Source organism: Erythrolamprus reginae, chromosome 2 (genome assembly GCF_031021105.1).
Source record: "Erythrolamprus reginae isolate rEryReg1 chromosome 2, rEryReg1.hap1, whole genome shotgun sequence".
NCBI lineage: Eukaryota > Metazoa > Chordata > Lepidosauria > Squamata > Dipsadidae > Erythrolamprus > Erythrolamprus reginae.
Window position 1 is genome coordinate 283,061,129 of NC_091951.1, and position 24,696 is coordinate 283,085,824.

At 44.0% G+C, this 24,696-nt stretch overlaps 1 pseudogene; it reads right to left on the reverse strand.

The window, feature by feature from the left end:
* Window positions 1-14,954: 14,954 nt before the first annotated feature.
* Window positions 14,955-15,070, reverse strand: LOC139163284 (U6atac minor spliceosomal RNA; annotated as a pseudogene).
* Window positions 15,071-24,696: the final 9,626 nt, after the last annotated feature.

A 24,696-nucleotide genomic window follows, 5' to 3' on the forward strand; every position in this document is an offset into this window, starting at 1 on the left:
TCGGATCATAGGGGATCTCAAATAAATTTTGAAAAAAAAAGAAAAGAAAGGAAAGAAAGAAAGAAAGAAAAAAGAAAGAAAGAAATGAGATAATCCTACTTCATTTGCCTACTTACATTTTATAATATATATATAAACTGAATAAACAAAATCTCACATCCAATACACACTCAGTAAAAGACCTTGGAATACTAATATCAAATGACCTAAGTGCTAAAGCCCACTGCAACAATATCGCCAAAAAGACTTCTAGAGTTGTTAACCTGAACCTACGTAGCTTCTGCTCCGGCAATCTCACACTACTCCCAAGAGCCTACAAAACTTTTGCCAGACCCATCCTTGAATACAGTTCATCCGTCTGGAACCCATACCACATCTCGGACATCAACACCCTTGAAAACATCCAAAGATATTTCACCAGAAGAGCCTTTCACTCCTCCACTCGAAACAGAATACCCTATGAAAATAGACTAACAATCCTGGGTCTAGAAAGCTTAGAACTACGGCGCCCAAAACACAATTTAAGTATTGCCCACAAGATCATATGCTGCAACGTCCTACCGGTCAATGACTACTTCAGCTTCAACCGCAACAACAAAAGAGCATGCAACAGATTCAATTAACCACTCCAAACTTGACTGTAAAAAATATGACTTTAACAATCGAGTTGTCGAAGCGTGGAACTCATTATCGGACTCAATAGTGTCAACCTCTAACCCCCAACATTTTTCCCTTAGACTATCCTCGATTGACCTCTCCAGGTTCCTAAGAGGTCAGTAAGGGGCATACATAAGTGCACTAGTGTGCCTTTCGTCACCTGTCCAATTGTCTTTCCTTTATGTCATATATCATATATATTTTCTTCTTTTCATATATCTTCTCCTCTATTTTTACATATTATCTTTATATATATTACTTCATGTCTGTTCTCTTCCATATGTATTGTGTATTGGACAAATTAATAAATAAATAAAATAAATAAATTTTCCTTTTGTTTATGCAGGAACCAACCATCTTTTCCATACAGATTTGATAAGTTTGGGGGATTATCCCTTTGGATAAAAGTTTTAAAGAGCAAGAAATGCAGAATTGTAAGTCACTGCAAAATCCAGCCATCGCTTTTCAGGCTAATTTGATTCTAGTATGATGCAAATTTTAATTGTTAGGAAAAACAGAATTCCCCTCTTCATAGCCTATACCAATGACAGCAAGTGATGTTACGGAGTTAAAGCTTGTCTTTCCTCTAGGAGTTATTTCCTCTTACAAATTTATCCCTGCAACATTTCTTCACGAAACACTAAACAGAGACTGACCCAAAGCCATTAAATAGATTTCTGTGATTGAAGATGCTTTTAGCATGATTCCACCCAAGTGCATAGAATTCTTGTATAACATGTAAATGCCAAAGCATTGTTGGCATCTATTAGATATTAGTGATTGTGATTTTATTGACAGAAAACTATTGCCTGCTGATGTCTGAAGTTGTTTTGGGTGAATAGCAACAGACTCTCCTCTGCAGCAATAATTAATACTTTTATTTTTTTATAAAATGATGTCAATCCAGCACACATAGGAAATATACAAAAGAGAGATTCAGGTTTACTACAATGGTTAATATATATATTCCTACTGTAAGCCATAAAATATCTCTATAAAAATATCTTCTAACATTTGAAAAAGAAATGATTCAAGGTAGAAAATTTTACTGCAACTAGATCATCAATGGTTCAGATATCAGGCAGGTCTTAGTCCTATTGTGTGGGATGAACTAGATCCTGTGACTGCTGAGGATGTGGACAAGGCTGTGGGAGTGACAAGTTCTGCCACTTTTTGTTGGACCTGTGCCCCATCTGGTTGGTTTCGGCCAGCAGGGAGGTAACACAAGGCTGGCTCCAGGCCAGTTAACACCTCCCTGAGGGAGGGGTCCTTCCCACAATTTATTTCTGCTAAGTTCACACCCAAGAGAGACTAGTACCCTGACATCAAAGTTTTTTCGTATTTATTTTAGATACAATCAGACTTTGTTTTTGATAGTAAGCTCTTAAATGTCATCATAATATTTTCCATTACCTAAATGATGTCCTGCTATTTTCAATCAACATGGATCATGTTGATTGAGATCATTATACACCTTCCATGTACATAAATGCCAATATAGATTGGTCCAGTTCTTAAAAGGAGAATGAAATCATGAAGTCAGGCAGTGGCCTTCTTCCTTCAATCAAGGTACAGTAATGGGGTATTGTAAGGTGAAACATCTTCTAGAAAGGGATCAGAGGCCAGCTGCACACTTTAATTACATATGTGCAATTTTGCTTTCTGTCTGTCTGTCTGTCTGTCTGTCTGTCTCTCTGTCTCTCTCTCTCTCTCTCCCCGTTTCTCTGTCTCTCCCCTTTGAAGTCTTTCCCATTAAAAAAAAACCTTGCCTCAGCTTAAAATTGGTAAAAAAACAACAACAACAATCCAACACCATGTAATGTATTGTACTCTGGATGGGTCATTACAACACGTTGTAAATGAGACTTCATTTTAAAACAACTCAGAAATATCAGCAAATCAATAGTATATAGTATCTTGAGTTACTAATTGGTTACTTGAAATAACTGCATGATTCCAGCACTAACCAGTGTGTTTTCTGGCCCAATTCAAAGTGTTGGTACTGATTACATCTTGTTAATTCAGTTCTAAGTTGATAAGTGAGGATACTCATAATTCTAGGATAAGTCTCCAACTCTACCCCTGAAAGATTTTGGGATTTTTGCAATGGCTAGTGGAACACAATAAAAGATTCAGGAAACATCATATATTCAATTATACTAACCAGTCAAATCCTTGATTACAAATATATGGCATTTCAAGGAGTTTGTTTTAGAAAGAGCTAATTAATTTTCAAATTTACTTAGAAACTTCCCAGTTGGCAAGACACAATTTTGTTATAAACTAGTTTGAAAGCATTCGATTATATTAACAGCAGGAGTTCAAAGCTATTACTTCTGTTGTCATGGGAAGTGGCCATCTCCAAGGGAAATGGAGCAAGGAGAAACTCTGAAGAGGGAAAAAAATGAGTTTTGGACCAAATCGAAAGCCAAAATGAAAAGGATAGTCAACTGGAATAAGGATATCAACAGGAAGAGAGCAAAGTCAATAAAATAAAATAAAAAGACAAGAACATCTAATGATGAAGACATAATATTTCCAATAATATTTGCAGTAGCCCTGGTTATAACCTGAGAGTTTTATAGTGGTGATACAATGATAAGATTCAAGGGGTAACATAATGACAGTATTCCAATATTTGAGGGGCTACCATAGAAAGGAGGGGGATCAGGCTGTTTTGCAAAGCACCAAAAGGCCAGACAAGGAATAATGGATGGAAGTTAACCAAGGAGAGATTCAATCTGGGAATAAGGAGGAACTTTCTAATGGTGAGAACAACCAACCAATGGAAAAGCTTGCTTGCAGAGTTTGTGAGAGGTCCAATATTTGAGACTTTCAAAGGGAGATTGGACTGCCATTTGTCCAAAATGTAGTACGGACTACAGCTTGAGTGGGGTGGCGGGGGGTTGGACTAGATCAGTGTTTTTCAACCAGTGTGCCGTGGCACACTTCTGTGCCGTGAGACATGGTCAGGTGTGCCTTGGGGAAGTTAAACATGGGTCCTCAAACTATGGCCCACATGCCAGATATGGCGCGCGGAGGCCATTTATCTGGCCCACCGCCAGCCGCCTCCATCTGAACATAAACATTCCCCTCATAATCCCTCCAGCTATTAGCGACAGGAAGAGTGGAAACTCTCACTGACCAATCACCTTCTAGGATTCATCACGACCACTAGCAATGAACCAATAGCAGGCCACCTCTCATCCACACCCAGCAAGGTCCCCACTCAGGCTGCCGCAGACTTGTCATTGTGTGGCTGCGGCGAGTAGTTGAACCTGCTACTCCTCCCCATGGTCCCGATTTCTAAGCCTGGTCAGGACTGGAGATAAATGTTGCCATCACTAGATGAAGCCTCAGCCTCAGCTGGTTATGTCTATCCTTATGGTGTATATAGATATTTGACCTTTTTCTTTTTATAAGAGGCCCCCGCAGAGGGTGATATACAATGCATCACAATGTATTAGACTGTCATTTTGTGTCATTTTGGTTGGTGGTGTGCCTCAGGATTTTGTAAATGTAAAAAATGTGCCGCGGCTCAAAAAAGGTTGAAAATCACTGGACTAGATGACCTACAAGGTCCCTTCCAACTCTAGTAATAATCTAAGCTAAATAACACTTCCCCGCAAAGACTCACAAACTCTTTGAACATGGCAAAAGGCAAAAGAGAAATTATCACAGAAAAGACTGATACTGTATATCTATTATAAAAAGTTCCAAAAATCTATATTTTCTTTTCTATCAATCCCTAAAATCATAATGTACTGATGGGAATATTGACTGAGGGAATTGAAAGTGTTTTTATTCAACAACATATAAAATATGACCAATCAATAAAGCTTAGCTAATTGTATAGAACTCCCCCAGCTGATCATCAGATATTGTTATTTTTAAAATAGATGGTGTGTATCACACTTGAGTGGGCTTCCCAAATCTGATGCCTCTAGATATATTGAATTTCAACTCCCATGATTGCTAACTAGCATAGCTTTTGAAATTTGAAGTTTAATAAATTAGGAGGAGGCCAACTTGAAAAAAAAGTAGCATAGGACTTCAGGATGCATGTGTCTATATGATATTTGTAAAGGGTAATAATAATTTTCTTGAAAAAATGTTCTAGGAAGGTAAGATACATATTATAATAACCATTTTAAAAAAGTTTGTCATGAATGATAAACAGCAGTTTATAGAAACTATTAACAATAAAAGCAGACAAGAGCAAGATCAAAATTAAAACATCTGGGAATAAGTATGAAATAGAAATAAATGAATAATATACTGTTCAAATCACTATTTCTACTAATGAAATAAAGGGAATAAAGTAAAATTAAGATAAAGTTGTAACGAAGAAACACCCTCCAATGCTTTTCAATTTCTGATTTAATTAAAGAAATTTTAAAATTTCTGTCTTCAGTAATTTCTGGAAACTAAGATAAAGATGGAGCAGGAATTCTATGAGGAACTTATTTCACAAAACTGGAGCTGAAAGAACCTTCACCTCTCTTCCTTTTGAAATGCCAAGTGAATACCACAAAACACTAATTCTTCATGATTAATAATATGATATTTTTGCATCCTTCAATCCTTATGGTCTTTGAATGGATTATGCAGCACTTTGACTACATTAAACTTTTTATTTATTTTTTTAAGTGAAATGGCAGCATTTTAATAATCAGCATCTATATAAAACTGCCATTTTCTCACAGTGGTACTGAGTTAATATTAAGTGGGACAACAGGGGGTCAGAGGAGATGCTCCCGATTTAAAGCTTTTTTATTGTTTAGTAAATAAAATAATACGGAAAAACAAATCACTGGGACCTCCATTCACAGCTGGGATAAATACAAATCTTCAAAGAATGTATGTAAATTATAGAGCACCGCAAGAGGTCTGTTTCTCATTTAAACAAATAGTCTCCCCTACCACCTTTTCCTAATCATGTGAGAGACTGAGGAACAAAGTAGGCATTTCCATACAAATGACTCACTGATGATCTAAGGGGAAGTCCTATAGAAATTCAGGAATAACTGATTTAGTATGGGGGTTGGGAAAATCCCCATGTCTGCCGTAATTCGTTAATATTCTCCAAAACAGAGTAACATTGTTTTCTCTCGTGTTTCTCTGAAGTCTAGGGCTATCTGAATGGGCTGTAAAATGCCAGATGATCATGAGATGATGCCAAGAGATGTAGAAAAGTTTTAACTCCTTGCTGCCATCTGATGGTGTCTGAATTATTGTAGCTCTTCCTATCACAGTCTTGAAAATAATATAACACAAATGTTGGCAGGCTTCGATCAAAGAAAATGCATGCCCACTGCAAAATTCCAGAGAGTATAGAATACTTTTTTCTAAAAGTATGTTACATTTTCACATATACGGTGTTGTGGTTGGCTCTGGGCCAGCTCCTCCCCCAAGGAATGTGGAGGTGGATGCAGGGGAAACATCAACATGTCATAGGCCTGTTTTATTGCCGACAGAGTCAGGTAGAAGAAGAAGGTGGGGGTGACTTGGAAGACAGCCCAGGAAGCCAATCTCCATTATCTTCGGTCAATTTGGATGAGGAAGTGTTAGACCCACGCAGGCGCAGAATTATGCATAGAAGAGACCAATTGAGGAAATATTACAGGAGATAAGAGAGGCCACCTGTGTTTGGGTGGGGCTCCAGTAATTAGAGCTGCTGATATAAATAGCAGCGTGCTGGTTTGGCTGTTGTAGAAGATTATCTGATCGTTGTTTCTTCAGGACCGTACCTTACTGTTTCCAGACTTTGTTGATTTTTCATGACTTTGAAACCAAAGCAGAGCAAAGTGTGTGTGCCTCACTTTGTGGGAGAAGGAGGGCTGTGACATTTCTTCACAGCTGCTAGCTAAGTACTTAAGGACTGATTAAAAGGATTTTACAGACTACCCGGTTGTTATGGGACGAGTGCTCTTTGCAATACAAAAAGGGTGCTTTGTTTCTTTTGAATTTTGTGATTAAAAATATTGTTTTTGAACTTTCAAGTGTGTGTGAGTCTGAAATTTGTACACTTGAATTTTTGGGAGATCTCCTACCATAGAGCCTGGCAGAACATACAGTATCTACATCTGAATAGATATATGAGGCAACAGCCATCACGATATCGGGAACATTAAAATTTATTAAAAATTACTAAAATTTCTGTTAGTCCTCTACTAACATCATCAGAGTATTAAAATCTATAGAATATATATTCATAGATTTTCATGAGTATAGGTATGTAGGTTTTGGCATATTCAGGTCTTTTCCCTTGTAAGATTGATTGGTGATGTTTCAACAAGGTCCCACTCATCATCTTCAGGCTGGTGCTTTCGGCTTCATGGTCGGGTGAACTTTGGGTTCGCCCAAGCATGAAGCCGAAAACATCAACTTGAAGATAATGGGAGGGACCTCGTCGAAACTTACAAGGAAAAAGACTTACACAGAAAAATACCCGAATACTCCAAGACCTACACACACACACACATACACACATACTAAATAAACCTCAAGAATAGATAGGGGTATTCTGATTTTCTGTATCACATTTATGATCAATGTAAGAATATTTCACATAGCTGACGGTCTATCCATTTTTCAATGGCAAGCTTAGTTGCATTATCTACTGGTCATAACAGTCACAATAAAGCGGCAGGAAAATCAAAATGTGGAATAAAGTATATTTAAGACATACTACTATTTTATTGTGCATTTACTTACTGTGATTTACAGTATTTCCTGCAATTTATTAAAAAAAACCCATAATTCTGGAGAATACCTTTGTATTGTAAAACAATTAGATTATTACCACAAAGAGAATGCAGCACATGTCTTTTTTAGTGGCCTGGCATGGATGCTGTTGTGCTGGTATGAGCAGCCATTAGGATGAGTAACAGGAGAAAAAGAAACTCACTTTTAACATTTAAGAACAGCTGATAAGCAGGGCAGATGAGCCTACCAACTACTAGCCAAGGTGTTGTAGGGAGTTTTTGAGACAGCAAGTGCCATTGGTTCAACTCGATATCTAGTCATCCCCTTAGTTGCTGGAGTTCTAACCTAGAATTGGAGAGAGAAGGAAGGAGAGGAGTGGAAAACAGTGATGGGAGAGGAAACTTGCAGAGTAAGGTTAAACTCCATTCAGGATTCAAGACAGGTTTGAGGACATTGGCTGTTGATGGAAAAACTCTGGTCTATGGGAAAAGTAAAGCAAGAAATAGAATAAGAGGCACAAGTGAATTAAAGCATCATTGACAGATAAAATGAATTTTGTCTGTCTTCTATTTCACTCTTGGCCTCTTTTACTGGTAGTTGATCTTACTAGGTAGCTGTCTCAGCAGCCACAATGGATACCAGCTTTTAGTTAGGATCTATAAGGTTGGATTTGTTAAGCACTTACAAAGGTCTTAATGCAGCCCTGATAGCTGGGGGGGAAATTATAGCTACTACTGGGAAGGTGTGAAACCCAGCAGGTTCTGACTGATTCTGGAGAAAGGGTAGCAGAAATTTTGAGTAGTTTGCAGAACCAACAGTGGAAATTTTGACTAGTTTGGAGAACTGGCAAATACCACCTCTGGCTGACCCCAAAGGGGGATGGGAATGGAGATTTTGCAATATCCTTCCCCTGCCACACCCATCAAGCCACATCATGCCCACCAAACCATGACCACAGAACTGGTAGTAAAAAAAATGGATTTCACCACTGGAACCGAATGTGTTTGTGTGTGTGTGTGTGTGTGTGTGTAATATATTTTTGCTGATAATGAAAATGAAGGGAAATTAGTATAGATCTATTTCAAACTATTTAGCTCTCATCAGCTAGCCATACCCTTACAGGGATTTCAATCTGGGCAGTCTGCCTATAAGTCAGTAGCTTTAACTTCTAGGCCAGAAACAAATAAACACACACACACACACACACTGTATATGTATGTACGTTTGTGTGTCTGTGTGTTTCTGTCTGTGTTTATATATACACCCAGGGGCATGTCCTATGCGTATCTACATTGATAACTATATCTGCATAAGATTGAATGAAAAATTATTATTTCCACCTTATGCTTCTTTGCTTAGCTCAACATGAAAATTACAAGTGGACTACCTTTTCAATCTTTCAATCTTACTTCAGTGCTCAGAATAGTGAAGAATCTGCTACCACACCTGAGTGAAAGCCAGTTGACAAAATTCAGGATTGGCTACATAGAAACTCAAATGGAAAGTCATAAATGAACAATGCTTTACAGAAAGCTCCTTTGATCTCTTCTAATACTGTATCACCAGATATTTGATTCGTTCTGCTTAATAATAGAATAATAGAACTGGCGTTGAGGAAAATCCATCATGAAAGCCGTTGACAATGTTACCACCATTAGTAAAGAATATGTTTTTGCAGAAGAGACGGAGTAACGACACGGACACCAGAGCTGGATTTAAACTTGGGTCATTTTTATTAAAATAAATTTGCATAATTTATTAATTAAATTAGCATGAATTAGCATAAATTTGCATAAATCAAAATATTCAACTATGACCCGGAAACAGTGGACCTGCAGGGTCAAACAAACACTTCCGGGGCGGAAATGACGTAAAAGGTCAACATTCCTGGGCAACTAAGGGCGTAGTCGATGCTGGTCCAGGTGAGGGACCTCTCCCTCACCTGAGACCCTGCCATGCACTCGCATGAGGGGGGTCCCGCCGGCTCACCCCTACCCTGGGACTTCAATGGCGGGACCCAAAGACAGGTTCCCCCCAAGTGCGCAGGTAGCACCCACCATGAGCTTGGAGAGAACCTGTCAATCATCCCCAAAGATGCCCAAGGGAGAACGCGCAGTTGCTGAACCACCACCCAGATTTCCGCCCCTAACCTGCCTACCCAAATGACCAAAGGTAAGCCAATTAACCTATTGAATGCAAGCACCCCCTAACCGCACATCCATCTCCCCAGTGTGGAATGGGCGAAAAAACAGCCTGGCCTAATGGGCGAGGCTGCAAAAAATTCCCATTCGGCCCCCGAGGGCGACCCACCAATAGCACACTGCAAATTAGGGAAGGGCGGGTGGGTGTCTGCTCCTTTGGCTGGGTCCGGGCGAACAGGCTTGGCCCAGGGCCTGCGGCCCTTAAATAGGGCCAGCAAGCCCCGCCCGGTCCCCACGTCATTCCAGGCCACGTGGGCCTGGCTTTCCCGGCCGAAATCTCGTCTCGCGAGATTTCGGCCGAAAACAAAATGGCGGCCGCCATGAAGAGTCCGGTGTCTGCCCGGCCCTTCCGCAAAAGCGCCGTGGCTGGTAAGTCGAGCCGGCGATATTGCAGAAGAGACGGAGTAACGACACGGACACCAGAGCTGGATTTAAACTTGGGTCATTTTTATTAAAATAAATTTGCATAATTTATTAATTAAATTAGCATGAATTAGCATAAATTTGCATAAATCAAAATATTCAACTATGACCCGGAAACAGTGGACCTGCAGGGTCAAACAAACACTTCCGGGGCGGAAATGACGTAAAAGGTCAACATTCCTGGGCAACTAAGGGCGTAGTCGATGCTGGTCCAGGTGAGGGACCTCTCCCTCACCTGAGACCCTGCCATGCACTCGCATGAGGGGGGTCCCGCCGGCTCACCCCTACCCTGGGACTTCAATGGCGGGACCCAAAGACAGGTTCCCCCCAAGTGCGCAGGTAGCACCCACCATGAGCTTGGAGAGAACCTGTCAATCATCCCCAAAGATGCCCAAGGGAGAACGCGCAGTTGCTGAACCACCACCCAGATTTCCGCCCCTAACCTGCCACGGAGCGGGGGTCAGATCTCTATCTTGGCCCCCCGACTCCCCCCTCTAACTGCGCCAGCTCACGCAGAGACACTGCAGGTCCTGAAATAAAGTGGTGTTCCTCAGATCTGACAGAGGAAGACCAGCAGCCAGGTAAAGCCACAGCTGCTCTATGGTGATGCGGGTATGGGCCACAACCACCCCGCCTAACCCTCTGACTACCGTACCCAGGCCTTAACTCCCCTCCTAACCCGGTGAAGGGCCCTAAGGGAAATGGCGTCCCACAAGCGATCCCCGTGAGGATCTCGACCACCCCCCTGCGTGGAGGGGCACACGTGCGAAGCCACCGCAGGCAACGCGAGCCTGGCAGATCTGAGTAGACCCCCAGGCCCACACAGGTCCTTGCCACCGAGGTGCAAGACCCACCACCGGGGCGCCGCCAGAGGATGCAGCCCTCCCACTACCATCTGGGCGCAGCAATGGGATGCCGCCCTCCCAGCACCAACTGGGCGCAGCAATGGGATGCCGCCCTCCTAGCACACATCCAGGCACAGCAACGGGATGCCGCCCCCGGCACTAACTGGGCGCAGCAATGGGATGCCGCCCTCCCAGCACCGACTGGGCGCAGCAATGGGATGCCGCCCTCCCAGCACACATCCAGGCACAGCAATGGGATGCCGCCCCCGGCACTAACTGGGCGCAGCAATGGGATGCCGCCCTCCCAGCACCTACTGGGCGCAGCAATGGAATGCCGCCCTCCCAGCACACATCCAGGCGCAGCAATGTGATGCCGACCCCCGGCACCGACTGGGCGCAGCAATGGGATGCCGCCCTCCCAGCACCAACTGGGCGCAGCAATGGGATGCCGCCCTCCCAGCACACCTCTGAGCGCAACGATGGGATGCCGCCCCTGGCCACCGACTGGGCGCAGCAATGAAATGCCGCCCTCCCAGCCCAACTGGGGGCAGCAATGGGATGCCGCCCCCCGACACCACCTGGGCGCAGCAATGGGATGCCGCCCTCCCAGGACCAACTGGGCGCAACAACGGGATGTCGCCCTCCCAGCACCTCCTGGGCGCAGCAGTGGGATGCCGCCCTCCCAGGACCACCTGGGCGCAGCAATGGGATGCCGCCCTCCCAGCAATAGCGGTAGAAACACCCGTCCCACCGCACACCCCGTCTCCCCGCCAGACAACAAGGACCCAGCCGCCACGATGGCAGGGTCCCCACCCCCGACGGTATCTTGTTGCTGAGTGGTCTCGGAGCGCTCATGACCCAAAGCAACACCCTCGGTTGCGTCCTGGCGGGGTCGAATAGAAAGGGATCAAAGGGGAACCTGGCCTAAGATCTTACCCCGGACCCTCAACAGGCCGTTCGTACCCTAAAACAGGCCGTTGACCGCCAGCGGTCGACTTCCCCGAATCCTCCGTATCGAGAACGCCGTTACCGCACTAGTGGCAGCGCCTCTCGAGAACGAGCGTTCCCTAATGGCGGGATCCATACTTGGCCTGGCCAAACCCTACATACTAGCACCCACCTAACTGAGGTAATGAGGTGGAAGGTACAAAATGACCTGACGGCCTGCGATAAGGCCCTGGCCCAACCTTCCGGCACCGTCACAATGCGGAAGTCACCGTAAATCAATAACCCCGCCCCCGCCTTAGACAAAAGGTGAAGCCGGCCAACCTGGACCATAATAGTCCTAACTGAAAGGCCACGCTGCCTAAGCTGGACACAAATATGGCCGGGTACACAACTGGGGCAGGCCAGCTATAGGAGTAACCCGTATACTGCCTGCAATCCCCAACTCTTCACCTGCCTGCTGCTAAGCCCCCCAGAGTGCCAGACACTCCCGAGAGTGCCATAGCCCAGCAAGCCTCTACTCTCCACTGCCCAGGAGCCCACCCAGGCTCCAAAGGTGGACAGGAAAAAACCTCTGGCGACACACGTGCCCCGGGGCCAGGGTCCGAAACAGGGACAACTGACCACGGGACAAGGCGTCAGCAACCCCGTTATCTAACCCGGGGACATGCCTAGACAAAAACAATGTGTTCAGGGACAAGGACCTGTACACAAAATGGCGGAAAAACCGCATGACCCTGTCACTCTTAGAGGACAGGGCGTTCACAACGTGGACAACCACAAGGCTGTCGCACCAAAATGCACCGTCTTGCCCTAAACTGCTCACCCCAAAGCTTTAGGGCCACTATCAAGGGGAAGAGCTCCTAAAAAAAGGTCAAATCCTTAATCAAGGAAGAGGCCCTCCATTCTGGAGGCCACGCAGACCAGGACCGCTGGTCACCTAAAACAACCCTGCACCTAAAACAGGTCCCTGCAGCATCAGAACACAACTGCAATTCAGCTTCCAAAAGAAGCTCTTGCCTCCAAAAAGACAACCCCGAAAAAACTTTCTAAGAACTCCCGCCACACGCAGAGGTCAGCCCTGACCCCTGCACATAAGCGGGTACGATGATGATGGGGCAAACGGAGCCCCTTCATCGCAGCATATAACCACCTAGAAAAAACCCTGCCCGGCACCACGACCCGGCGGGCAAAATTAAGTATCCCAACTAGTTTCTGGAGCTGCCAAAAGGTGACCTTCCTGCAGCCCAGAACCGTACCCAGGTTATCCCTAATTTTAGACAACTTGTCCAGGGGCAATCTAGAAGACTGCACCTCTGAGTCCAATTCAATACCGAGGAAGGTAATCCCGGTGGTGGGGCCCTCGGTCCCCGCAGGGGCTAAAGGCACCCCCAACAGAGCCAAAGGGCTTCGAAGACCCGCAGCAGAGCAAAGCAGTGCTCTACCCGGGCAGTCCCCGCCACCAAGAAACCCTCGAGGTAGTGAACCCGAGCCCAGACCGCTGCGCCTCCTGAGCGCCCACTCCAATAAGGTGCTCGAGCTCGCCCAAAAGAGCGCATGAGACGGAGCCACCCGTGGGTAAAACCCCGACCACATAAAAACACCTATGAAATGGAAGCCCAAAAGCCCGAAGCCGTCCGGGTGCATGGGGAAGAGCCGGGATGCTGACTTAATGTCGCATTTATCCATAAGGGCTCCAACCCCACACTGCCTTACCATGGCCACGACCGCATCAAAGGATGCGAGCCGGACTAAATAAAGTTCGTCAGGAAAGAAATCCTTCACTGACTCCCTTGTAAGAAAAGACAAGTGGTGAATCAACCTAAATTCATCACCCACCTTGCAGGGGACCCCCCGAATGGGGAGACCCCAAGAGTCGGGAAGGGCGGCTCCGGGAAGGGCCCAAGGCCCCTCCCCATGGCCACCTCTTATGCTATTCCGGACCGAACAATGCCGTGCATGCCCCACAACCACCTGTGGTTGTTGAACCCAAAGGCCTGCTCGAACCCATGTAAGGGATCATGAATCCCTTGGAGAAACCTAGCAAGAGAGCGGCCGCTCTCGAGCGAGGGTGGTCGTCCCTCAACCAACCCCAATGTTGTTGTTGTTGTTGTTGTTGTTTTGTAAATCAATTGGGCAGGGCCCAGCTTTCCCCCCAGTAGGTGGGGTTTGTACCCTGGACCCCCTCCCCTCCCAACCGTCCCCTTTTAGGGGCGGGGGCACATTGAAGCGGCATGGGAGCCCCGCCTTCCCACACGCATGGCTGTACATACAAAAGGGGGAAAAACAAGCCCCTCTGCAGCAAGCCCATGACATGCAGTGAACGGGTCCCACACTGTGGTGGCCCCCATGTCCCATCTCCCTGGCCCCGACGGGTAAGCCGTCAAAAGAGGCGAAGGCCCTACAGCCTGGGTTGGCGGGGTCAAACCCCCCGCCCCCAACACACCAGGCCCTGGCAAAAGCAGCCCCAAGGGCCTGTGTTCCTGCACTAGGAGCCAGGGGGGGGCAAACCTGGGTACAGGTGTCCCCCCCCTGAAACAAAAAACCCCAAAAACTGGGACCGAGTGGCAACAATATTGAAATAATTAAGTTAAACCATAACTGTACTGAAGTTTGTCCATAATTTCACTGAAATAGCAAAAGCTTGGAACAAACTTCCAGCAGGCCCGGTAGATGAATCCACAGCAACAGAATTCAAACATGCCTGGGATAAACATATATCCATCCCAAGATAAAATACAGAACAGAACAAGGGCAAACCAGAGGGACCAATGGGTCTCTCTTGCCGTTATATGTCCATGGTTCCATATAAATATGTGAAATAATTGCAACCAGCATCAGTCCCATTATTATTAATATAATCTTGTGTACCCGTGATTCTTATTTTACACGTGAAGGAACCGGGGCCACCCGGGCCCCAAGAGGGCAGCAAAAGGCCTCTGCCCCAAACAGGCAGCGCAGCAGCGGGAAGCTGCCGCCACGGGCCCAACTGTCCTCCGTTTTTATTTATTTTATGTTTATGTATTGTTATTGTTTTTTGGGGGCCACGAAACGGGAGGGGCCGCACACGCGAGCCCTCCGCCCGAGCCCCCCACGTCCCCAAGGGGGCTACCAGAACGATCCCCCCCCAGAAATAGGGGGGGGGCACCGCCAAACGGCACAAGGCCCGGCCTTCAAACGTGGTGAGATGCCACGAAGTAAGTGGCAGGGCCTTAACCATATGCATGTTGCCACGGGCCTCTTCCATCCTTATCAAGGGAAGTGCTAACCTTCTCTCCTTTCATACCACACCCGCCGGACCCGAAGCCCCCAAACCATTCCCCCGAGCCTCCGATGAGGCTCACAAAATGGCGACCGCAACACGCGGCCGCCTTTCAACGGGGTGGGGGTGGGAGGCCTCACGCGGGACTGCTCCGAAAGCCCGTTGCTGCCCAAGAGCTCCTATCGAAGATGGGCAGACCGCCAGCCTCGGATGGGCCTAAGCCTGCTGCCAGCGACGAGCAGGCCACCTCAAGCCTCCAACGAGGCCTCCAAAGCGACGGCCGCCTCCACGCGGCCGCCGAAAGGCTCCAAGAGCAGACAGCCAAGTGTCTGCTCCTTTGGCTGGGTCCGGGCGAACAGGCTTGGCCCAGGGCCTGCGGCCCTTAAATAGGGCCAGCAAGCCCCGCCCGGTCCCCACGTCATTCCAGGCCACGTGGGCCTGGCTTTCCCGGCCGAAATCTCGTCTCGCGAGATTTCGGCCGAAAACAAAATGGCGGCCGCCATGAAGAGTCCGGTGTCTGCCCGGCCCTTCCGCAAAAGCGCCGTGGCTGGTAAGTCGAGCCGGCGATATTTCATGTAATTTTAATTGGGCAACTTAGCATTTTAGAAAAGAACAAATGATTACTATATTTCTTTGATTCCTTTCTTCCATCTAGTAATTTGCTAGATTTTGGAAGTTCAGATCAGTCTTGTCTATCATGACGAGTATAATACAGGTCATTTTTATACTCAGAATTGTGCCCATGAAATAAGATAATTCTGTATGCCTCTACAATGGTATCTCTACCTAAGAACGCCCCTACTTAAGAACTTTTCTAGATAAGAACCGGGTGTTCAAGATTTTTTTTGCCTCTTCTCAAGAATCATTTTCTGCTTACAAACCTGAGCCTCCGAAACTGTAACCAGAAAAGGCAGGGGAAAGCCTCCATGGGGCCTCTCTAGGAATCTCCTGGGAGGAAACAGGGCCGGAAAAGGTGGAGAGAAGCCTCCATGGGGCCTCTCTAGGAATCTCCTGGGAGTAAACAGGGCCAGAAAAGATGGGGAGAAGCCTCTGAGGGGCCTCTCTAGGAATCTCCTGGGAAGAAACAGGGCCTCAACCCTCCCTGTGGTTTCCCCAATCACACACATTATTTGCTTTTACATTGATTCCTATGGGGAAAATTGCTTCTTCTTACAAATGTTTCTAGTTAAGAACCTGATTACCAAATGAGTTGCCTTATTTTTTGGTGTATAAGACACACCCTTTTCCTCCCTAAAAGGCTGATAATTGGGGTGCATCTTATACTCTGAATGTAGCTTTTTTCCCCAGCCCTAAGTAGCTGCTAACGATCTTCCCAGCTCTTACCTTGCAGGCTCTTTCATTGTTTCTCTCTGTGAAGAATGTTTTCCAAGCCCTAAGTCTTTGCAGAGTTTTTTCCATTACTCTAACTTGCTCAGAAGTTTCTTTCCAGCCCTAACCAGGTGCTAACGATGTTCCCAGCACTTACCCCTTGCAAGCCCTTTCATTGTTATTTCTGCAAAGAATGTTTTCCAAATCCTGTCTTTGATTCTTTTCCCCATTCTCTATTTGCTCCAAATGTTTCTTTCCAGCCCTAACTAGGTGCTAACAATGTTCCCTGCTCTTACCGGCTTGCAAGCTCTTTCATTGTTACTTCCTGCGAAGAAGAATGTTTTCCAAGCCCTAAGTCTTTGCAGGGTTTTTTTCATTGTTCTACTTGCTCCGACTGTTTCTTTCCAGGTGCTAATGATTTTTCCAAGCTCTTACTGGCTTGCAAGCTCTTTCATTGCTACTTTCTCAGAATAAAGTTTTTTAAAGCCCTTAACCAGGGGAGAAAATAATGTGCTGAAGCTGACCAGACTAAGGATGCTAGCCAGATGAATACCTGTAGAATATCAGATACTTTCCCCAATTTTCCTCCCCCAAAACTAAGGTACGTCTTATACTCCAATAATAATAATAATAATAATAATAATAATAATAATAATAATAATAATTATTATTATTATTATTATTATTATTATTATTATTATTATTAATTAGATTTGTATGCCGCCCCTCTCCGAAGACTCGGGGTGGCTCACAACAGTAATACAAAAACAATATAACAGTGAGACAAATCTAATATTAAAATAAAACATATCTAAAACCCAACAATTTAAAACAATACAACACTTACATACCAAACAAAATATAAAAGCCTGGGGGAGGATGTCTCAGTTCCCCCATGCCTGGCGATAAAGGTGGGTCTTGAGTAATTTGCGAAAGACAAGGAGGGTGGGGGCCATTTTAATCTCTGGGGGGGGAGTTGATCCCAGAGGGCCGGGGCCACCACAGAGAGAAGGCTCTTCCCCTGGGGCCCACCAAACAACATTGTTTGGTCGACGGGACCAGGAGAAGGCCAACTCTGTGGGACCTTATCGGCCTCTGGGATTCGTGCGGTAGAAGGCGGTTCCGGATGTGTTCTGGTCCAACACCATGTAGGGCTTTAAAGGTCATTACCAACACTTTGAATTGTGACCGGAAGCCGATCGGCAGCCAGTGCAGGCCATGGAGTGTTGCAAAAACGTGGGTGAACCTAGAGAGCCCCACGATAGCTCTCGGGGCCACGTTCTGCATGATCTGAAGTTTCTGAACACTTTTCAAGGGTAGCCCCATGTAGAGAGCATTGCAGTAATCGAACCTCAAGGTGATGAGGGCATGAGTGACTATGAGCAATGACTCCCGGTCCAGGTAGGGCCGCAACTGCTGCACCAGGCGGACCTGGGCAAATGCCCTCCTTGCCACAGCCGAAAGATGATGTTCCAATGTCAGCTGTGGATCGAGGAGGACGCCCAAGTTGCGAACCCTCTCTGAGGGGGTCAATAGTTCCCCACCCCAGGGTAATGGATGGACAGATGGAATTGCCCTTGGGAGGCAAGACCCACAGCCACTCCGTCTTGTCTGGGTTGAGTTTGAGCTTGTTGACACCCAGCCAGGCCCCAACAGCCTCCAGGCACCAACACATCACTTCCACTGCTTCGTTGACTGGACAAAATACGGTAAGTTCATAAGTAGAGGTACCACTGTAGTATGATTTTTCTCTTTTCTGTTTCCCCCACATAAATCGAATGAAAGCAGCCAAGAGGAAACTTAAAACCAAACATGTGGGCTACTAAAGAATGACTACAACCTGTGTTTCTCTCCTGTCCCTTATACCCACTCATTTTGGCTCAGATGTCATCTAGTTATGGAAAGGAATATTATGTTCTATTTAAATTTGTCTAAGCCTGTATCTTGATGGCAAGATGTCCCTACCAAGCTTTTCTGTCAAACATCTCTTTGATGCAATGCTAACATGTCAACAAACTGTGCTTTACCAGAAAAAAGAAGAAACCCTACAATTATCTGCTGTTAAAAGACATCAACTGGTTACTTCTAATGATCAGTATGGCAAAATGCTAAATTACATGGTGCGATGTAGTTTATTTTTTAATATTTCTAAAACATATACAGCCTTGATTAGGCTAGTTCAAAAGCAAGTTAAATAATTAAATAAAATAAGGCTATGCTTCTATTTTGATTGAATCAGTGTCATATTTTTAAAAGGCTGATTCTGAAAGTCCAGGCTAATTGGGAAACCTTAAAAAGCAAGGGTCTTTTATGTGCTAGAATGTATCAAATGTTTCTAATGTGCAATCATCTGACCCAGACATCAGTTTAGAGTTACAATTCAATTGCAATATTTTCCTTGAATTATGACAGAAACATCCTCTAATTGAAGGTTTGGACTGAATGTCAACATCTGTGCAACATCTTTCCAAATATGATGTACTGGTATTTGCAATTAGGATTCATTTCATGACAACATTCCTAGAGCCATTCAGGGATGCTGTCATTCATTCAGAAGGTGATAGGTGGGATATTTTGAGATTTTGTGTAGGTGAATTACACGAATGCACATGTTTGATTTCAGTTCAAAACATGAACGTTGAAAATGGCATTGTCAAAGCGACACATGTAGTGACAATCAGTAAGGTGTAACTTTTTATTAGTTGCTGACAGGTAACAGCATTACTGAATTAAAAATTGACTCACTTTGCAAGCCAGAATTAAATAGCCACAAATCTATAGCTTCTTCTGTTTCTGAAAATGCAAGGAAATGCTGCCCATTTCTTCTTTTGGCTATGTAAAATGAGGAAAGACAAAGCATAGCACCAAATGAGTCTTCCTCAATTGGAGCTCACCGGAAGCTTTGGGCTGCAATTTCCATCAACTGGTCTGATTGAATGAAGTCGGTGGTATAACATAACTAAGCAACACCCTGGAGGAAAATGTCATGATATGGGGCTTTTAAAGTTATTTGAACAAGAGAACCAACAGATCCACCATCATCCCACAGCTAAAGTCATCAAATGATGTAGTGAAAGGATTAGAGCTGAGATAATTTCTAATCTCTATTGGTTTATTAATGGGGAGAAGCTGTTTTATGGGATCGCTTGCTGACTTGAATTGCACATGTAGCACTGCCTGGTTTTCAAGGCCAAATTCTTCATCTCCTGCTCTGTCTCTCACTTATTCTATATCTGTAACTATGGTAAATTGACAGCTAAACCCACACACAATAATCCTAACCTGCCAACAGTATTAAGAATCAATGTTTGCAATTCTGCTGGTCAGGTACTTCATTTTATTCCCTGTTTATGAATCACAGGTATTCTTTGACTTAAAAGCATTTGAAATTACAACGAGGCTGAGAAAAAGTGGCTTGTGACTGTTTTTCATACTGATAATCATTGCAGCATCCCTATGGTCATATGCTCATATATTTACGATGGTTGCAGTGCCCTGGGGTCACGTGATCACCTTTTGCAATTTTACGATATGCAAAGTCAATGGGGAAGCCAGATTAACTTAACAGCTGTGTTACTAACTTCACAACTGCAGTGATTGACTTAACAATGGTGGCAAGGAAATGGTAAATTGGGATAAAATTTAATAACATGAATTTTGGGCTCAATTGTGGTTGTTAGTCAAGGATTACTTGAGTGGTGGGTTGCTGCCAGGAGCGGGTTCCACTTACTTTTTCCTACCAGTGTGCTCACTACACACACATCCTATTGCTTCCTCTTGCATGATTTTGGCTTTCTGCACATGTGCAGAGGGACAATTTTACTTCTGTGCATGCACAGAGAGCCAAAAAGTGTGATTTTTAAAAAATGGGGGCATCCATGGCCCGACAAACTGGTTGTTGCCAGTTTGGACCAGTTCTTTAGAACTGGTAGCAGAAATTTACTACCTCTTGCCTAACCGGCAGCGATAACCAGCGGTCCATGCTCTCAAACTAGTCTCCAGTTGCCACGGTTTGCAAAAAAATCTCTGCACATATGCAGAATGCCATATCTGGATGTTTTGTGCAATATGACGAGGGCGTGTTAGGAAAGTAATTGGAACCTACCCCAGGACTGCCTGTATTGTTATTGCTATTATTATCATTAAAGATTTAATCTTCAATTTGATTCACAGGAACTGAGTTGCAGCTCACAAAAAAAGTTACATCTTTTAATAAAGTGTTGGTTAGAAAAGGGCTTTCAGAGTCGTGATTTTTTTGAGACTGGCTACAAAAAAATTAGTCCAAAGAGCTTAGTTCAGATCCCAGTGAGTTTTAAAGAATTTTTAAAAGGTCAGGAGACAACTTGCTTAATCTTCTAGAAGTATGTATTAATGTGTTATGTCAGTGTAGTGTTTATCTGATGGATTTTTTTAAAAAAAAGAAAACATCACACTAATTTGAGCCGGGGTGGCACAGCAGGTAGAGTAGATCTGAAGGTCAGCGGTTCAAATCTCATCACCGGCTCAAGGTTGACTCAGCCTTCCATCCTTCCGAGATGGGTAAAATGAGGACCCAGATTGTGGGGGCAATAGCCTTGCTCTGTTAAAAAAAGTGCTATTGCTAACATGTTGTAAGCCGCCCTGAGTCTAAGGAGAAGGGCAGCATAAAAATTGAATAAATAAATAAATAAATAATTTATTATCCAGCTTTCTACCCCCCACCCCCTCAAGTAGCACTTTTAGAATGATCACATTAAATGAGCAGAATGGGTGAATTCATTTTGGCTCAATTTGGAATGTACAGTGATTAGTACTTATGTGCTGGGAGAGAGATTTACTTTATATTTTAGCTTGTAAAGTTTTGATAACCCCCCTCCCCTCTTCTCCCAGTTGCATTCAGGACCAAGGCAAGGTTTAAAGCTCTAAGATAGCAGTAAGAAATAATTGAAAGAAATCCATAAAAGGAATACTTAGAGATGATATTAATTAGTGCTGAGCAAGCAAATTTCCCCCACCCCCACCAGATCTCCTTCAGTTTGATGATAGGGAATTTGTTTTAGAATATTCTTTTTTAAAGGAAAAGAATGGAGTGTGATGTTTTTACACATATTTAATTATGAGATAATCAAACGGCCATTTGCCCTATCTTTTAATATACATACATCTATCCACATAAGTACACCTCTCTGTTTGTGCTTTTTAGCATTTTAATTAAATCCCAAGAGAAGATGACTATGGGAAAGCATTAGAGAATTTCTTATTTCACTGGATATTTTCTTCTCCCAAAATTAGTGAATGTAAAAAAGGCTATTTGTACCCCACTGTAATGTTAACTGTTGCATGTCAGCACCTCCAAACTGTAGTGTTGGAGATGACTATTACACATCCTGTAGACTGCAAAAATAACAAAGACGTCTTAGACCAGACCTCACCCAAAAGCGAAGATTGACATCCCTCCCCCCATACTATGGCCATGTCATGTGAACAGACTTATTTGAAAAGTCAATTGTACTGGGAGTGATCAATGGAAAAAGAAGAAGGTGCCCATCTTGTCTTTGTTGGTTACACATTGGGATGACCATGGCAGATCTGAAGGAAATGGTACAAGACAGAGGGGCATGGAGAGAACTGATCCAGTGGCCAAGGGATGGACATGACTGAATGACTGATGGTAATATTCAGTGGAGACTCTCAGTCATCCAGGTCATGGTTGTCCCATCTAGGAAGCTTCTTCAGCTCATCCACTAAGCTGGCAGAACTGAAGAAGCTTCTTAGATGAGAAGTGAAACAAGTTCAAAAAACAAACAAATAATAAAGTCCAGTTGCCTCCTGAAAAACCACCTTTGGGACAACTAATGGTTACGTGAACTGAACAAAACTTGCTGCTTTCTCGGATGGCAGTACCTTTCCCATCCCTCACTTTTCACTTTTATAGTTCTGTCTCTACCTTAGCTTTGTCAAATTTAGCTCAACAGTGTAAGACATTCAGTTGAATTTAAGATCTCTAGAAACTCTTTCTACTTTCTAGAAACATGTCTTTTCACAAACATCTCATTCTTATATTGCAAAACTGGAGAATATTTGAAATTATTTGGGCCCATTTGTCTCCTTTCATAATATTATATAGAAACAAATAGCAGTCTTGAATGAATTTATGATGACAATTAAGCCCAAAATTTCTGTTGTTAAGCGAGATAGTTGTTACATTTGTGAGTTTTTGTCCATTTTGGTCCACCTTACAGTTGTTAAGTGAATCATTGCAGCTGATAAGTTAGTAACCCAATTAAGTGAATCTGGATTACCCATTGACTTTGTTTGTCATAAGGTTGCAAAATGGAATCACGTATCCATCTGAGTTTTGATCACATGATCATGGGGATGCCGCAAAGATCAAAGGTATCTATGAGACCGCCTTCTGACGCATGAATCCCAGCGACCGGTTAGGTCCCACAGAGTTGGTCTCCTCTGGGTCCCGTCAACTAAACAATGTCATTTGGCGGGACCCAGGGGAAGAGCCTTCTCTGTGGCAGCCCCAACCCTCTGGAATCAGCTCCCTCCAGAGATTAGAACTGCCCCTACCCTCCTTGCCTTTCGTAAACTCCTTAAAACCCACCTATGCCGTCAAGCGTGGGGGAACTGAAACATCTCCCCCTGCCTATGTAGTTTTTTGTGTATGATGACTGTATGTATGTTTTTATATATTGGGTTTTCTTGTTTTTTAGACTTTTTAAAATGTATTATTGTTATTTTAGATTCCAACTATTAGATTTGTTATTATATATTGTTTTTATCATTGCTGTAAGCCTCCCCGAGTCTATGGAGAGGGACTGCATACAAATCTAATTAATAATAATAATAATAATAATAATAATAATAATAATAATAATAGTGAAAAATGGTCATAAGTCAATTTTTTTCAGGGCCATTGTAACAGTCACTAAAGGAACTGTTGTAAGGCAAGGACTACCTGTAGTTCTCCTTTCAGAATTTTTTCTCTTTGTTTGCTTTTACAGCTAGAACAGGTCACTTAGAGGCTATAAGGAGTGAGGAGAAAGGAAACATGTCATCAAGGGTATAAATATTTTTTTTCTATTATAAACCATCCAAAGTGACTCAGGTGAAATGGGTGACATAGAAATTGAATGAATGAATGAATGAATGAATGAATGAATGAATGAATGAATGAATGGCTCAATTTTCAGCCCCAATGCATTTTAAACTGACAAATCTTCTTTTGCACAAAATCTTCAAAGTTAAATCCAGGGATTCAACTGAATTAATAAATGGCTAAAGACTGAGAATACAATGTTCATAGAGCCCCACTCCTAATTTCTTACTTCCATGCATTAAGCAGAATCTGAAAAGATTCTACCCTTGCATTTGTTTGAAATGGAATTCAGCTCTCTGTCCTATCCCAATGAAATGCAATCCTAAATTATCTAAGACAACTGATTTTATACTTGGAAATCAGGTAGAAAACTGGACTGTTAGTTTTCATGTCCCTGTGACCCATTGTCCTCCCTACTGTCAAGTTAAACTGGGCTTTAGAAAGAGAAAATACATCCATGTATTTAGATAGTCTGTTCATAAGACAGCTACCAGGGGGAAGAACTGCATTTCAGTTCCTGAGAATGGCAGTTAAAAAGGACCTTATCATTTCTTGTCACCATGGACACAACCCTGAAAATTTTTTTGGCAAGAAAAGAAAGAAGGGATTTTTCACTGTCATATTCACAGATTTATTGTTTATTTTTGCTTTTTCTGTCAAGTCTATGTCCTTAATAGTTCTGGAGGTTTTCCCTCTAAGCACTTAGCCAGGCCCTAACTGCTTGGAACAGTGATTTTCAAATAGTGGGGTGGCACCCCCAGGAATGGTGTCATGGAATGATGCCAGGAGGGGCACGTGACCTCAGGGGATGTGGTTTTTTTGCCGCAGGGAATAGGATGCATGCTGTATCTGATACTTGTACTGGTACCTCTGTCACGTTCCGCGGCATTGTGTCCAGGGCAGCCCCTTCTGCCGCAAGAATCCCAGCGACCAGTTAGGTCCCACAGAGTTGGCCTTCTCCGGGTCCCGTCGACTAAACTATGCCGTTTGGCGGGACCCAGGGGAAGAACCTTCTCTGCGGCGACCCCAACCCTCTGGAACCAACTTCCCCCAGAGATCAGAGTTGCCCCCACCCTCCTTGCCTTTCGTAAGCTCCTTAAAACCCACCTCTGTCGTCAGTCATGGGGGAACTGAGATATTCCCTCCCCGTAGGCTTATAAAATTTATGCATGGTATGTCTGTGTGTATGATTGGTTTCTTAAATAAGGGGTTTTATTAAATTAACTTAAATATTAGATT